The sequence below is a fragment of the Stomoxys calcitrans genome, chromosome 4, assembly GCF_963082655.1.
Source record: "Stomoxys calcitrans chromosome 4, idStoCalc2.1, whole genome shotgun sequence".
Lineage (NCBI taxonomy): Eukaryota > Metazoa > Arthropoda > Insecta > Diptera > Muscidae > Stomoxys > Stomoxys calcitrans.
The window spans coordinates 122661556-122675531 of record NC_081555.1 but is presented as its reverse complement, the minus strand read 5'-3'; the positions used below and the strand labels follow the sequence as shown (position 1 = coordinate 122675531).

Here is a 13976-nt window from a genome sequence, read left to right as displayed (position 1 = left end):
AATTAAATACTGAGTGCCAATGATACTCGAGATGACAATGCGAGTTATTGGCACCTTCAAATAACCAATGGACAGCATCTGTTTCCAAGTAAGGAGCAGCTAGAGACGAGCGTCGGATCTTGCGGCAAGCAGCTCGCCACATCGAGGATACATGTGCAAACCCGCCCCCGGAAAACTATGAGAAACAAAGGACTTGTAACAAGTAAAGGCGTTCTAAGTTCGGCCGGGCCGAATCTTCTGTACCCTCCACCATAGATCACATTTGTCCAGTTCTTCTCCCGATATCTCCTTTAGACAAACAAATAATAAAAGAAAAGAATTGATTTAGTATTGAAGCTATACCAAGTTATGGTCCGGTTCGGACCATTGGGAACTTTAGGGGCAAAAATTGCAAATTTCGCCCATGAACATTCCACTAAGGAACAGGGGCAAACTTCTCACATATCAATGAGTGCAGTCCGATTCAAGTTTTAGCTCAATGATAAGGGGCCTCCTTTTTATAGCCGAGTCCGAACGGCGTGCCGCAGTGCGACACCTCTTTGGAGAGAAGTTTTACTTGGCATAGTACCTCACAAATGTTGCCATCATTAGGAGGGGAAAACCACCGCTGAAAATTTTTTCTGATGGTCTCGCCAGGATTCAAATCCAGGCGTTCAGCGACATAGGCGAACATGCTAACCTCTGCGCTACGGTGCTCAAGAAGTAAAATAGAGAGATCGGTTTTTATGGGAGCTGTATCAGGCTATAGACGGATTCGGACCATATTTAACTCGTATATTGAAGGCCATAAGAGAAGTCGTTGTACAAAATTTCAGCCAAATCGGATAATAAATCCCCCTCTGGAGGCTCAAGAAGTCAAGATCCCAGATCGGTTTAAATGACAGCTATATCAGGTTATTGATCGAGTTGAACCATATTTGACACAGTTGTTAGAAGTCATAACAAAACACCTTATGCAAAATTTCAGCCAAATCGGATAAGAATTGCGCCATCTATTGGCTCAAAGCAGATATAAACGCCAAGCAATGCAATGGACTGGGACTGGCTTCACTACAATACCAAACGGTGGCGAACTATACTATAGCTGCCATATCACGAGTCATGAATTTGGCTGTGGATTTGTGGTTGGTCGGAGATTGAAACACCTTGCTTTACTCCGGCAGATAAGAGGCTAGCCACAATCCGCATAAAGGCCAAATTCTTCAACATCAGTCCTATTTATGCCCATACCCCGACAGAAGACAAGGACGAGCAGACCAAGGATATTTTCTACGAGCGCCTAGAGAGATAATATGACCGCTGCCGCGCCCATGATATTAAAATCGCTCTAAGAGATTTTAATGGGAAGGAAGACATTTTTGGTCCAACAGTGGGAAAACAAAGCCTCCACGAGATAACGTCCAGTAATGGGTTGAGGCTGATATATTTCGCCGCGTCTAAAAACATGGTAGTTAGCACCACCAGATTTGAACATAAAAATATTCAACAATCCACATGTCTGTCACCCGATCAAAACACGAGGAACCAAATTGATCACGTTGTGATAAATGGAAGGCCTTCATCCAGCGTGTTAGATGTACAATCGATCCGTGGAGCGAATATAGGTTCAGATCATTACCTTGTTCCTGCAAAGGTTCGCACCAGTTTGAACATGGCGAGGAAAATACCATCTGACACTGCATGGAAGCTGGACATTGAAAAGCTGCAAACACAACAAATGGCAGCGGCATACTCCAATCAACAGACCCAACTGCTTGATGAAAGCACTCCTTGTTCCGATGATATAATGGCGCAGTGGCAAACTATTGCCCACTCCATAGAAAATGCCACGAAATCCCTACTTGAGTACCGGATGCCTCCTCCAAGAAATCCATGGTACGACTAAGAGTGTCGAGATGCTACTAAAGTCAAGAATGCGGCATATAGAGCAACTCAGCAATCAGAAGCAATGCGCCAGATGAAGGAGAGGTATCGGGAAAAGAGGAGAGAGGAGAAACGAAACAGGAGTCAGAATAAAGTCTGGAAATTCTACCAAAGAATTTAATATAAAACCGATGGCTTTGGTGCAAGCACATCCTCCTGCAGAGACAAAGGAGGAAATCTAGTAACTGACACAGATAGCATGCTTAGGATGTTGAAACAATATTTAACCCAACTGCTAGTTTCCAACGATGGCGGCGAAGAAAACACCCCACCGATGATGGTATAGAATGGCTACCTCCTAGTCAGAATGAGGTCTAGGTGGCAGTGACACGACTGAAGAACAATAAGGCATCAGGCGCCGACGGGTTACCCGCTGAACTATACAAGACCGGAGGCGACACGCTGATAAGGCGTATGCATCAGCTTATCTGCGCAATCTGGCTGAAAGAACGCATTCCCGGTGATTGGAACCTCAGCATTTTATTTCCCGTACACAAGAAAGGAGACAAGACGGATTGCGCCAACTACAGAGGAATAAGTCTTCTGCCCATCGCATACAAGATACTCTCGAGCGTACTGTGTGAGAAATTAAAACCTAAAGTCAGTGAAATAATTGGGCCCTAACAATGCGGTTTAGACCTGGTAAATCCAACCTGTACCAGATATTCACACTGCGCCAAATCCTGGAAAAGACCCGAGAAGGACAAATCAACACCTATCATCTCTTTGTTGACTATAAAGTCGTTTTTGATACCCCTTTTAAGTTCAAAGGTATTTCAAGCCATATCTGAGGTTGGTATCCCTGCAAAGTTACTGTTACCCATTCCTCAGTAAGAATAGGAAAGAATCTCTCCGAACCCAAACGAGGTTTCAGACAAGGAGACAGCCTATCGTGGAATCTCCTTAATATCCTGCTGGAGAAAATTATACGATATGCAAATGTGAATAGATATGGCACACTAATCACAAGAGAACACATGCTACTTGCCTATGCCGGTGCCATCAACATCATAGGTCGGTCACCGGAAATAGTAACTGCAGCCTTTGAAAGAATCGAAAGAGAGTCAGTAAAGATAAGTCTGGCAGTAAATGGAGATAAGACTAAACGGATGGTTTCAACTCCCAAAAAGCCTTGCACAACCGAGCAGATAAAGATAATGGTGAAAGTTGGGAACCACAACTTTGAGGTAATCAGCAGCTTTATCTACCTCGGCACCGCCGTAACCGAAACGAATGACACCAGTTTTGAGATAAAGCGAAAAATAACACTGGCAAACAGATGCTATTTTGGTCTAAGAAAGCAGTTTAGAAACAAGGCCACCTCTCGACAGACGAAGATTACATTATACAGGACACTAATACTACCCGTGCTGTTATATGGTTCTGAGGCATGGGTACTTGTGAAAGCAGATGAGGCAGTGCTTGGAGTGTTTGAGAGAAAGATTCTTCGTAAAATATATGGACCAGCTTGCGTAAATCGAGAAAACAGGCGACGTATGAACCACGAACTGCATGAGCCTTTTGACGGCGTTAGCATAGTTACATGTATCAAAATACAAGGGCTGCGTTGGCTAGGTCGTGTTGACAGAATTGATGAAGAAGCTCCAGCAATGAAGTCTTTTGAAGGCAAACACTGTGGTACAAGCAAACCGGGAAGACCAAAAGCCCGATGGAAAGATCAAGTGGTGGGATACACCCCGAAACTTGGTGTCAGAGATTTTAGAATGAGTGCAGTAACTAAAGATGGAATTCTGCACGAATTGTTTTACTATGACCTCCAACCACTGTGCCAAGTGTTGTCCAAATTGGTTTAATTCCTTATATAGCTCCCATGAAAATCGAATTTTCGTTTTGGCCTCTGGAGCCTCTATAGGACGAAATTGTTATACTATTGGGCTAAAAATTTTCCAGTAGTTTTGTTTCGGCTTCCCAAATATGCGCTTAGTATGATCCACATACATTTATTAATCAATTAATTTTTTAATTAAAAACGATTTTATTTTCAATTAAATTCCTAACGCGCTTTTGCTTATTTTCGATACATTTTTTATACAATACAACAATATGTAGCAATATTTGCGAGGAAGAGAGATTTTCTTTTACACAATAATGGATAGAACATTAAATTTTTGATTCTACACATGTTTGCCAATATATCTGACCACAAAAATCAGTGCTACTCTCTTGTAAGATGTTTCGGTAAGCTTTTAAATCTAAGCTTATTAACAACAACAATAAAAGAAGAATGTTGTAGTGTGCCGCAAGTAAAAACATGATTTTCCAGCTTGAAAACACATGGATAATTTTTCACATGTACCTTACCTTTACAGCAAAATTCATTGCAAACATTCATTTTTATATATTGTATTTTATTGGCTTTCTCAACCCTTGTCCTTTTTTGTCAACTAAGTCTGTTATTCTTTGCAGCTTAAGTCCTTCGATTCAACTCAATATTATCTTTTAATTTGAAATCTTTCGATGTAAACGTTTCCCTCTGGGTGTCCCAACAAAACAACAGGTGCAACATATTGTCAAGGTTTTTATCAATTTTAAACTTGTCATGTTTTCCGCCCTTCTCCCGGAGGTCTTTGTTCTCTTCACTCCCCAAACATCACCCAGCCCAGCCTTCAAAGTCAACCTAAAATTGGCATTCACCAAAAGGTGACAGCCAGCAAAGGAAAAAAAAACCAGGAGCAAAAAAGGAATTAAGCCAACTTACAAACTGAAAATAGAACTCGAAGAAAAAAAGTGTAAAGGGAGAAAGCATAACAGAAATGTTTTTGTATTTTGCCTCACTCTTTTGTACACCTCTTGCTCTATTCTTTTGAAAGAGGATTTTATAGGACTTTTGTTACTGAATGACATTTGAAAGGAAACAGGACAAAAAAATATCTAAACTTTCATCATCTCCTTCTGCACATGCCAAAGAGAACAGGACAATACCTATTGACAGTACGTTTTATGGTTGGTATGGTTTATGCTTTTGATTTTATGAAGCTATTATTAATTTATTGAAAGCCTCTCTTTGAAAATGTTCCTACTTCTATTTCCAAACTGCAATTGAATGCATGTGCATGGCTAAGGACAGGCATAGCTGTTGGCATAGAGAAAGTATGAACTACTGCAAATGGATGAGATAACCAAGGCTAGCAACAAGTAGAATTTGACAAAATGACCACCACTACAAATCATATTCAGAAGGCAGAGATCTTTCTTTTGTATCCCAGAATCCATTAAGCACTTTGGAGAGCTATGTATATGGTGGAGGCACAAAAGAGATTTCAGGTTATTAGTACAAATGGGGGAAATTTCTTTGAAAAATTGGCATTGACTTGGGCAAAGATGCAAGAATTATGAAGGGGAATGTTTGTGTTAGAAAGTTAAGCTAGAGCTGAAGATTTCGGACAGTTCAAGTTTCAATGAAATTCAAGAAAAGCTCATCTTAAAAACTGAACGAATAAATTGGAATGACACACTTAAATGAAGACCAATTTCTTTGAAATGTTCATTCTCATATGCTTATGTTTTTTTTTTCAATGTAAAATTCAATGTAAAGATATTCTAATTTGGCAAAGAAAAATATCCCCCTTGGGATATTTACCAAGGGGGAGCGGACCCTCCCCCTTACATCAATTTTCAAAACCGCCATATCTCGGAGATGTATGCACCGATTTAAGCGAAATTTGCTTTGCAGGCTTATGGTAACCCAAATCATGAAATTGGTACAAAACTTTGGGGTCAAATATTGGGCCAAAAAGTAATTGCGGATTTTTCATATGATTCTGTAATTGCATTCTTTCTTCTGTGTAAAAAAAGTATATTTGAATAAAGTTCATTCTAAGTTTTATTAAAAATGCATTTACTTTCTTTTAAAAAATCCGCAATTACTTTTTGGGCAACCCAATAGTATGGAGGAACGTCCCATTTCCAAATTCCACCCAAACAGACTGGATTATCAATCAAGACAATATGAGATTCAAACGATAGGTATTTGAGAGTGAAATACGAACCTAGTATCAACATTTGAGGTCAAGTCCCAGAGGGGACACCCTATCCCAAAAACTACCCCAAAAAGACATGTAGATCGATCGGGACAATATGGGACTCACACGAAAGGCATTTGAGTGTATAAAACGAAACATACGCAAAAATTTTGTGTCTATTCCCAGGGAGAAGCCCCATTCCATAATTTGCCCCAAAGGGACATGTATTCTGAACATTGCAATACGGACTTTTAATGAAAGGTATTTGAGAGTTAAATACAAATATAAATTATTTTCAAATTTGAACCATGTCAAAGGGGGTTGCAAACACTTAAAGGTGTAGCGAAGCACACCGGATCAGCTATTATAATATATACTTACCCACCCAGGTACGACTTACACTCTTTTACAATACACAGAACAAAAATGTGCTTATATTTGTAATCAAAATTATCACTCTCAATTAAATTTGTTATTTAAAACCGCAAAAATGTTTGCTAAAACAGTAATTCTTGTCTGCTGAACATGGGAATGGCAGACACTACTGCTGTGTCAGCGAACATAGGGCTGCTGAATTAGCAAACATTTCGGTCAGCTTAATTAGCAAACAAAATCTGCTGTTTCAAGTACAAATATCTGCTAAACAAAAATTTGTGTGCTAATTTCCACGTTTGCCTGTTACTTGTTTTGATTACTTACGGCATATCTTTAGAAATTATGTCGGAAGAGATGTTTTTAATTTGTGGAATATTACTGTAAAGAAGCTACCTGATCCATCCATTGCTATACATTTCGAAATGTGACTGAACTCGCTCGCATTTTTTGTTATTGCTCTACCTATGTGTACATGACTGGCATGGGCTTTCGGATCTAAATTTAAATAAACAAGTAAAAGCGTGTCGAGTTCTTTTCGCGGCATCTCTTCTTAGGCAAAAAAGGATATAAGAAAAGATTTGCTCTGCTATTAGAGCGATATCAAGATATGGTCCGGTTCGGACCACAATTAAATTATATGTTGGAGACCTGTGTAAAATTTCAGCCAATTCGAATAAGAATTGCGCCCATTGGGGGCTCAAGAAGTAAAATAGCGAGAACGATTTATATGGGAGCTGTATCGGGCAATAGACCGATTCAGACCATAATAAACACGTAAACACAAAATTTCAGGCATATCGGATAATAATCGCGACCTCTAGGAATCAAGAAGTCAAGATCCCAGATCGGTTTATATGGCAGCTATATCAGGTTATGGACAGATTTGAACGTTATTTGACACAGTTGTTGAAAGTAAGAATAAAATACGTCATGCAAAATTTCAGCCAAATCGGAAAGGAATTGGGCCCTCTAGAAGCTCAAGAAGTCAAATCCCCAGATCTGTTTATATGGCAGCTATATCAGGTTATAGACCGATTTGAACCATACTTAGCACAGTCGTTGGGTATCATAACAAAACACGTCGTGCAAAATTCCATTCCAATCGGATAAGAATTGCGCACTCTAGAGGCTCAAGAAGTCAAGACCCAAGATCGGTTTATATGGCAGCTATATCAGGTTATGAACCAATTTGAACCATACTTGGCACAGTTGTTGCATATCATAACAAAAAACGTCGTGCAAAATTTCATTCCAATCGGATAAGAATTGCGCACTCTAGAGGCTCAAGAAGTCAAGACCCAAGATCGGTTTATATGGCAGCTATATCAGGTTTTCGACCGATTTGAACCATACTTGGCACAGTTGTTGGATATCATAACAAAACACGTCGTGCAAAATTTCATTCCAATCGGGTAAAAATTGCGCACTCTAGAGGCTCAAGAAGTCAAGACCCAAGATCGGTTTATATGGCAGCTGTATCAAAATATGGACCGATATGGCCCATTTGCAATACCAACCGACCTACACTAATAAGAAGTATTTGTGCAAAATTTCAAGCGGCTAGCTTTACTCCTTCGGAAGTTAGCGTGCTTTCGACAGACAGACGGACGGACGGACGGACGGACGGACGGACGGACGGACGGACGGACATGGCTAGATCGTCATAAAATTTTGCGACGATCAAGAATATATATACTTTATGGGGTCTCAGACGAATATTTCGAATATTTCCCCCATCTTATGGTGGAGGGTATAAAAAGATTATGGAAAGTTTAAATTTAGTGGGGATTTTAAAAATCCACTGAGACACACATTTATATTGGTATTTTGTATTTTCTTCTTACAACCCATTCTTAACTAAGCAGCAGTCAATTTCAGCAAACAACAGACCTTTCATCAATCAGCCTGCTGCTCTGAAATTGCAGAACAACTGCTGTATTAGCAGAACTACTGCTTTAATAACAGCAAAATTAACTACTAATATGCAGCAGACAGTGTTTGCTATTTTCAGCAAACTTTCTTCTATGAGTGACTTTTTCTTATATTTAAAAAGTAAAAGCGTGCTAATATCGGCCGGGCCGAATCTTGGGAACCCATCAGCATGCATACAGCAAAGGCAAATCCACTGAAACAGCCCTTCACGACCTAGTTGGCTACATAGAGGGCTCTCTCGCTGTCAAGGAATATACAATGGTAGTATTTCTTGACATTAAAGGTGCTTTCAATAATGTAAAACCGACGTCAATCATGAAGGAGTTGGAGTTTCTAGGCACCAACTCCAAGCCGACAGGCTTGGGTTCTGTGGATCTAAAAAGATGGGTCAGCAGAGGAACTCCTCAAGGAAGTGTATTGTCTCCTCTACTTTGGAATATAGCCATTAACAAGAAAAAGGCGTAAAAGCGTTCGCGTATGCTGATGACGTGTCAATTGCGGTTAGGGGAAAACTTTCCCAGCACTCTAAGGAATATACTTCAGGAAGCTCTACGTGCAACAGCAAAGTGGGCTACCGAAAGTGGTCTAGGTATAAATCCGTACAAGACTGAATTAGTTCTCTTGCCACTCTTGCCCTATACACCTGCAAGAGAGCCAGTTTTCAGACCTATTATGCTTTATGGTCTGGTGGACGGCGCTTCAAAAATCCACCTACTGCTCAATACTTAATTGGATTCCAATGTTGTCTTGTTTGTGCAATACACAAAGGAATACACCATCTGATGCACTGAATTTAATGCTACATCTTATGCCTCTGGAAATTGTGGCTACCCAAATTGCAGCGACCACTGCCGTGAAGTTAAGGGAGCTTTCTGATTGATCATGTGGCGGCCACGGCAGTGTGGATTACACCCTACCTGAGCCGCTTTTTGATAAAAACAACTGTACCACTATTCCTGAAAGAACCGATTGGAACTACGATATCCCTGGTAACAGGATGGTTCCACGTTGGCTTTGGTGTGTACTCTAAAGATCTAGAACTGGTCATATCGAAGATGTTCTGATATCAATATTTGGGGAGAAAGGTGCCTATGGGGCCACCCAACCCCCATAGCAGCACCCACATAGGACGTATTTGTTGACCATTGCAATATGGGGCTCAAATAAGAGGTATTTTAGAGTTGAACACGAATCTGATACATATTTTTAGGGCAAGTCACTGATTGACCTCCCATCCCCCAAAATACCATCCAAATTGGTCATATTTGGAAATATGGGTCTAAAATGAAAAGAATTTGAGATAATATCACGAATCTCATATCAACATTCGGGACCAACTGTCTAGGGAACGTCCCACCCCCATAACAACCCCCAAATAGGACGTATTTACTCACCATGACAATTTTGGTCTTAAAGAGAGTGGAGCCAAACCTGACATATTTGCTGACTTTTGCAATGAGGGGTTTAAATGAAAGATATATGAGATTAAAAAACGAACTTGATATCCAATTTTTAGTCCAATGGCAATATGGGGTTCAATTAAATGATATATGAGAATAGAGCACAATGCTGATATGTTTCCAGTGTCCTTAAACTGACATATTTACCGATCTTGTCATTGTGGCGCTCAAATGAAAAGTATTGGGGAGTAGAGCACGAAATTGATACCCACTTTCGGGACCAATTTTCTGAGGGTCTAACCTTTCCCCAAAACACCCTACAAACAGCAATTATTTACTGACATTCGCAATATGGGGCTCAAAATAAGGTATTTGGGAGTAGAATACCAATCTGATATCCAAATGTGGGACCATGTATTTGGGGAAAACAAAATGCGCCTTTTATGGGCCCAAGTTAAGTTAAATCAAGAGATGGGTATATATGAGTGATATATCAGAATCTGGACCGATCTAGGCCGTATGAATGTCAAGATGTCTAACATAACACCCTTTCCCGAATTTCAGGGAAATCGTATAATAAATGTGGCTTTAATGAGCTAAAGACCTTAAATAGTCAGATCGGTATATATGGGTGCTTTTTCAAGATAAAGTCCAATATAGCCCATCTTATAGGAACTAAACCTGCTTATGAAAAAAAAGGATCTGTGTAGTTTGCCCCAGTTCCTTAGTGGAATTTTCATGGTCAAAAATTGTATTTTTTTGTATATTTTTATACCCTGGGGGGTATACTAATTTCGTCATTCTGTTTGTAACTACTCGAAATATTCGTCTGAGACCCCATAAAGTATGTATATTCTTGATCGTCGTGACATTTTATGTCGATCTGGACATATCCGTCCGTCGGTCCGTCCGCCTGTCCTTCCGCCTGTCCGTCCGCCTGTCTGTTGAAAGCATGCTAACTTCCGAAAGAGTAAAGCTAGCCGCTTGAAACTTTGCACAAATACTTCTTGTTAGTGTAGGTCGGTTGAGATTGTAAATGGGTCATATCGGTCCATGTTTTGATATAGCTGCCATATAAACCTATTTTGAGTTTTGACTTCTTGAGCCTCTAGAGGGCGCAATTCTTATTCGATTTGGCTGAAATTTTGCACGACGTGTCTTGGTGTCACTTCAAACTATTGCGCTTAGTATGGTTGAAATCGGTTCATAATCTGGTATAGCTGTCATATAAACCGATCTTGGATCTTGACTTTTTAAGCCAATAGAGCGCGCAATTCTCATCCGAATTGGCTGAAATTTTGCATGAAGTGTTTTGTTATGACAATAACTGTGCTATGTATGGCGCAAATCTGTATATAACCTGATATAGCTGCCATATAAACTGATCTAGGATCTTGACTCTTTGAGCGTCTAGAGGGCGCAACTCTTATCCGATTTGTCAGAAATTTCGTACAACGGCTCCTCCCAATATATACCATACAATATCAACATACGTGTCCAAAATAGTCTGAATCGATCTATAGCTTGTTACAGGTCTCATATAAACCGATCTCCCGATTTTGCTTCTTGAGCCCCCACAAGGCGCAATTCTTATGCGAGAGGACTGATATATTACACAATGACTTTTACAATGTACATCATTCATTTATGGTCCGAATCGGACTTTAACTTAATATAACTCCAATAGCATAACAGTTATTATTCAATATTCTCTGTTTGCCTAAAAAGAAATACCGCGCATAGAGTTCGACAAATGCGATCCATGGTGGAGAGTATATAAGATTCGTCCCGGCCGAACTTAGCACGCTCTTACTTGTTAAAGACTGTGGCGTGATTTCAACAGATAGATGGACGGACATGGCTAGATCGACGATCAAGAATCTATATACTCTATAGTACCTCAGATCAATATTTCGAGGTGTTACAAACTGAATGACTTGATTAATATATTCTTTCTTCTTCCTATGTGGGGAGGATATAAAAATCTATGCGTCTTAATATGTAATCATTGAACGATTTGTTGAATTCATGTTTTCATTCATGAATTCATTTACCTCAATAAAGCAAATGAAAGCATTCATCTTCACTGCTGACAGCGTATGAGTGATGTTAAACCTGAAATTAATGAAGTCAATCATCACATGTCCACAACACTTTTTATGCCTGAATGAACTTGTGACAAATTTAATTAATTACTACTATTATTTCAGAATTAATTATGTGCCATAGAAAAAAATATATATAAATTATGATAAATTGCTAATAAAATATTCATTTCTACAGGAAAAATGAAATCAGTAAACAATTATTGAAAATTGAAAAAAAAAACACAAAAATGTGTTCATTTGAAGCTGAATAAAGCAAAAAAAAATCAAAGAAATTATACACATATATAAAAAAAAATATTTTTCAAAAGTTGTCTGTTTATAAGTGTTCCAATCATCTTATCCTCCTCTACAACAAAAGCTGAAAATCCAATTTACAAATTAAATATAAGTAAAAAAAAGACCGAAACCAAAAAGAAAAACAAAAAATTATACTATACACAGCAACCATATGCCAAGGCATCACAAGTAATGTCTTATGGAAAATGTTCACCCCACAATTCCATACATAAATCATGCTATTCAATAAGTGCAGAAAACTAAAAGAAAAATTGTGTCACAGTTGACAATTGGATTTCATACGGATTATCCTAAGTCAATTTATAAGGTAAGTGATGTCATACTTAATACTTTTTCTTTTCCCTTCATACCACACTATTTGTGCATGCAAAGTTATTGTAGTAGAAGCATATGGGGAATGGGTTTTGTATTGCCATTAGCAGCAGGGGTTCATTTGGGATCCTAATAAACGTATGCAAAAAGTGAAGCAAAAACGTTTTTACTAGTATGGTATGGGTATTTAGAGTGTTTATATTAAAAAATTGAATATCTAATGCATGGAATAACTTATCAAACTTTGCGATTACTTTCATAATCTCCACAAATTTCGGCATGCAAGTTCAATGAATTTCTGGCAAAATTGAACCCTCATCTTTCGAAATCAACAGAACTTGGTCGGCCATCAGTTTATTGTCTCTTCTGAAAAAACTTAATTGATTCTACTGAAAAAAAAGCAAGGCAAATAGCTCTTAAAAGGGAATGCAAACAATTTCAGAAGTGCTTTTCCTTTTTCAACGAAAAAGTGCGTACAATTATAAAACCAACAAATATTTTATTTCCATAAAAGTTTATCAGCTTTTTAGATTTATAAAATCTGGCTATGGCTTTCCTTTTCCATTTGCAAAGAAAATCTTCGATCATTGAACTCGTCTCAAAAGAGAACCAAAGAAAAAATTGTGAAATTTAATGATGGCCCTAGCAGGTAAAAAATTTGAAAATGAAAAAATTGGGCGGAGCTCGGCCGGGATTCAAACCTGGGCACACGGAGCAACAGCGAGAGCCGTTGCCATTTGCTAGCTTTCGAAGCCATCAATACAACTTCCAACAGATTCACAGAATTATGTGTACCTTGGAAGTAGTGTACTTGTCGCAGACAAACAAATTCTGTCATTACACGAAAACACTTGCATTGGGAAAAGTATAGCTAATAGACAGGGTTGTCTAGCGTGGTAAATGTGGTGTTTGTATCATAGAGGCATTTTCGCAATAAATACGATTCAAATACAACATAGTAACGTAAGGCCCTTGAATCCATCAGACCTGGACCCCCTTACACCAAAAAATAAATTTGTATGTCAGATTTGTACTAAAATTTTTAAATTCCCATATTTCCCAAAGCGATGACAGAGTCCTATTGGGATTTTTTTGGGGTGGGGGACCCCCCCGTAGACTTAGGGTGAAATTTGTGTACCTTGTTCTAACTCTACTCTTAAATAATTTTTGTTTGATACCCATATTGTCTCAATCGGTAAACATGTCCGTTCATGTGGGTTTTAAGATGGGGCGTCCCCCCATATTTGACCTAAAAATGTTATACCGATGTAGAGTTTTTCAGATACCATAACGTGGCATAAAAAATTTCGCTTCAATCGGTGTACCCATCTCCGAGATCTGGCATTTTTGAAAATTACGGTAAGGGGGAGGCTCGCCGACTTTATCTACCTCGACACCGCCGTAACCGAAACGAATAGCACCAGTTTTGAGATAAAACGAAGAAACAAGGCCACCTCTCGACAGAAGAAGTTTACACTATACAAGACACTGATACTACCCGTGTTGTTATATGATTCTGAGGCATGGTTACTTGTGAAAGTAGACGAGGTAGTGCTTGGAGTGTTTGAGAGAAAGATTATTCGTAAAATATATGAACAAGTTTGCGTTAATGGAGAATATAGGCGTCGTATGAATAACGAGCTGTA

The 13976-nt window shown here is 39.0% G+C and overlaps 1 protein-coding gene and 1 long non-coding RNA gene across 3 annotated transcripts in view; one reads left to right on the top strand and one right to left on the bottom strand.

Moving 5' to 3' along the window:
* LOC106095979 (uncharacterized) overlaps positions 1-11926 on the top strand; it is a 74441-nt gene extending 62515 nt beyond the window's left edge. Inside the window, exon 3 of the long non-coding RNA XR_001222836.2 lies at positions 11897-11926. This is a non-coding gene — a long non-coding RNA (uncharacterized LOC106095979). The remainder of the gene's footprint in view (positions 1-11896) is intronic.
* The window catches only part of LOC106095973 (serine protease gd), a 277246-nt gene that overhangs the window by 222484 nt on the left and 40786 nt on the right, over positions 1-13976 (bottom strand). The gene's annotated exons all lie outside the window — the stretch shown is intronic.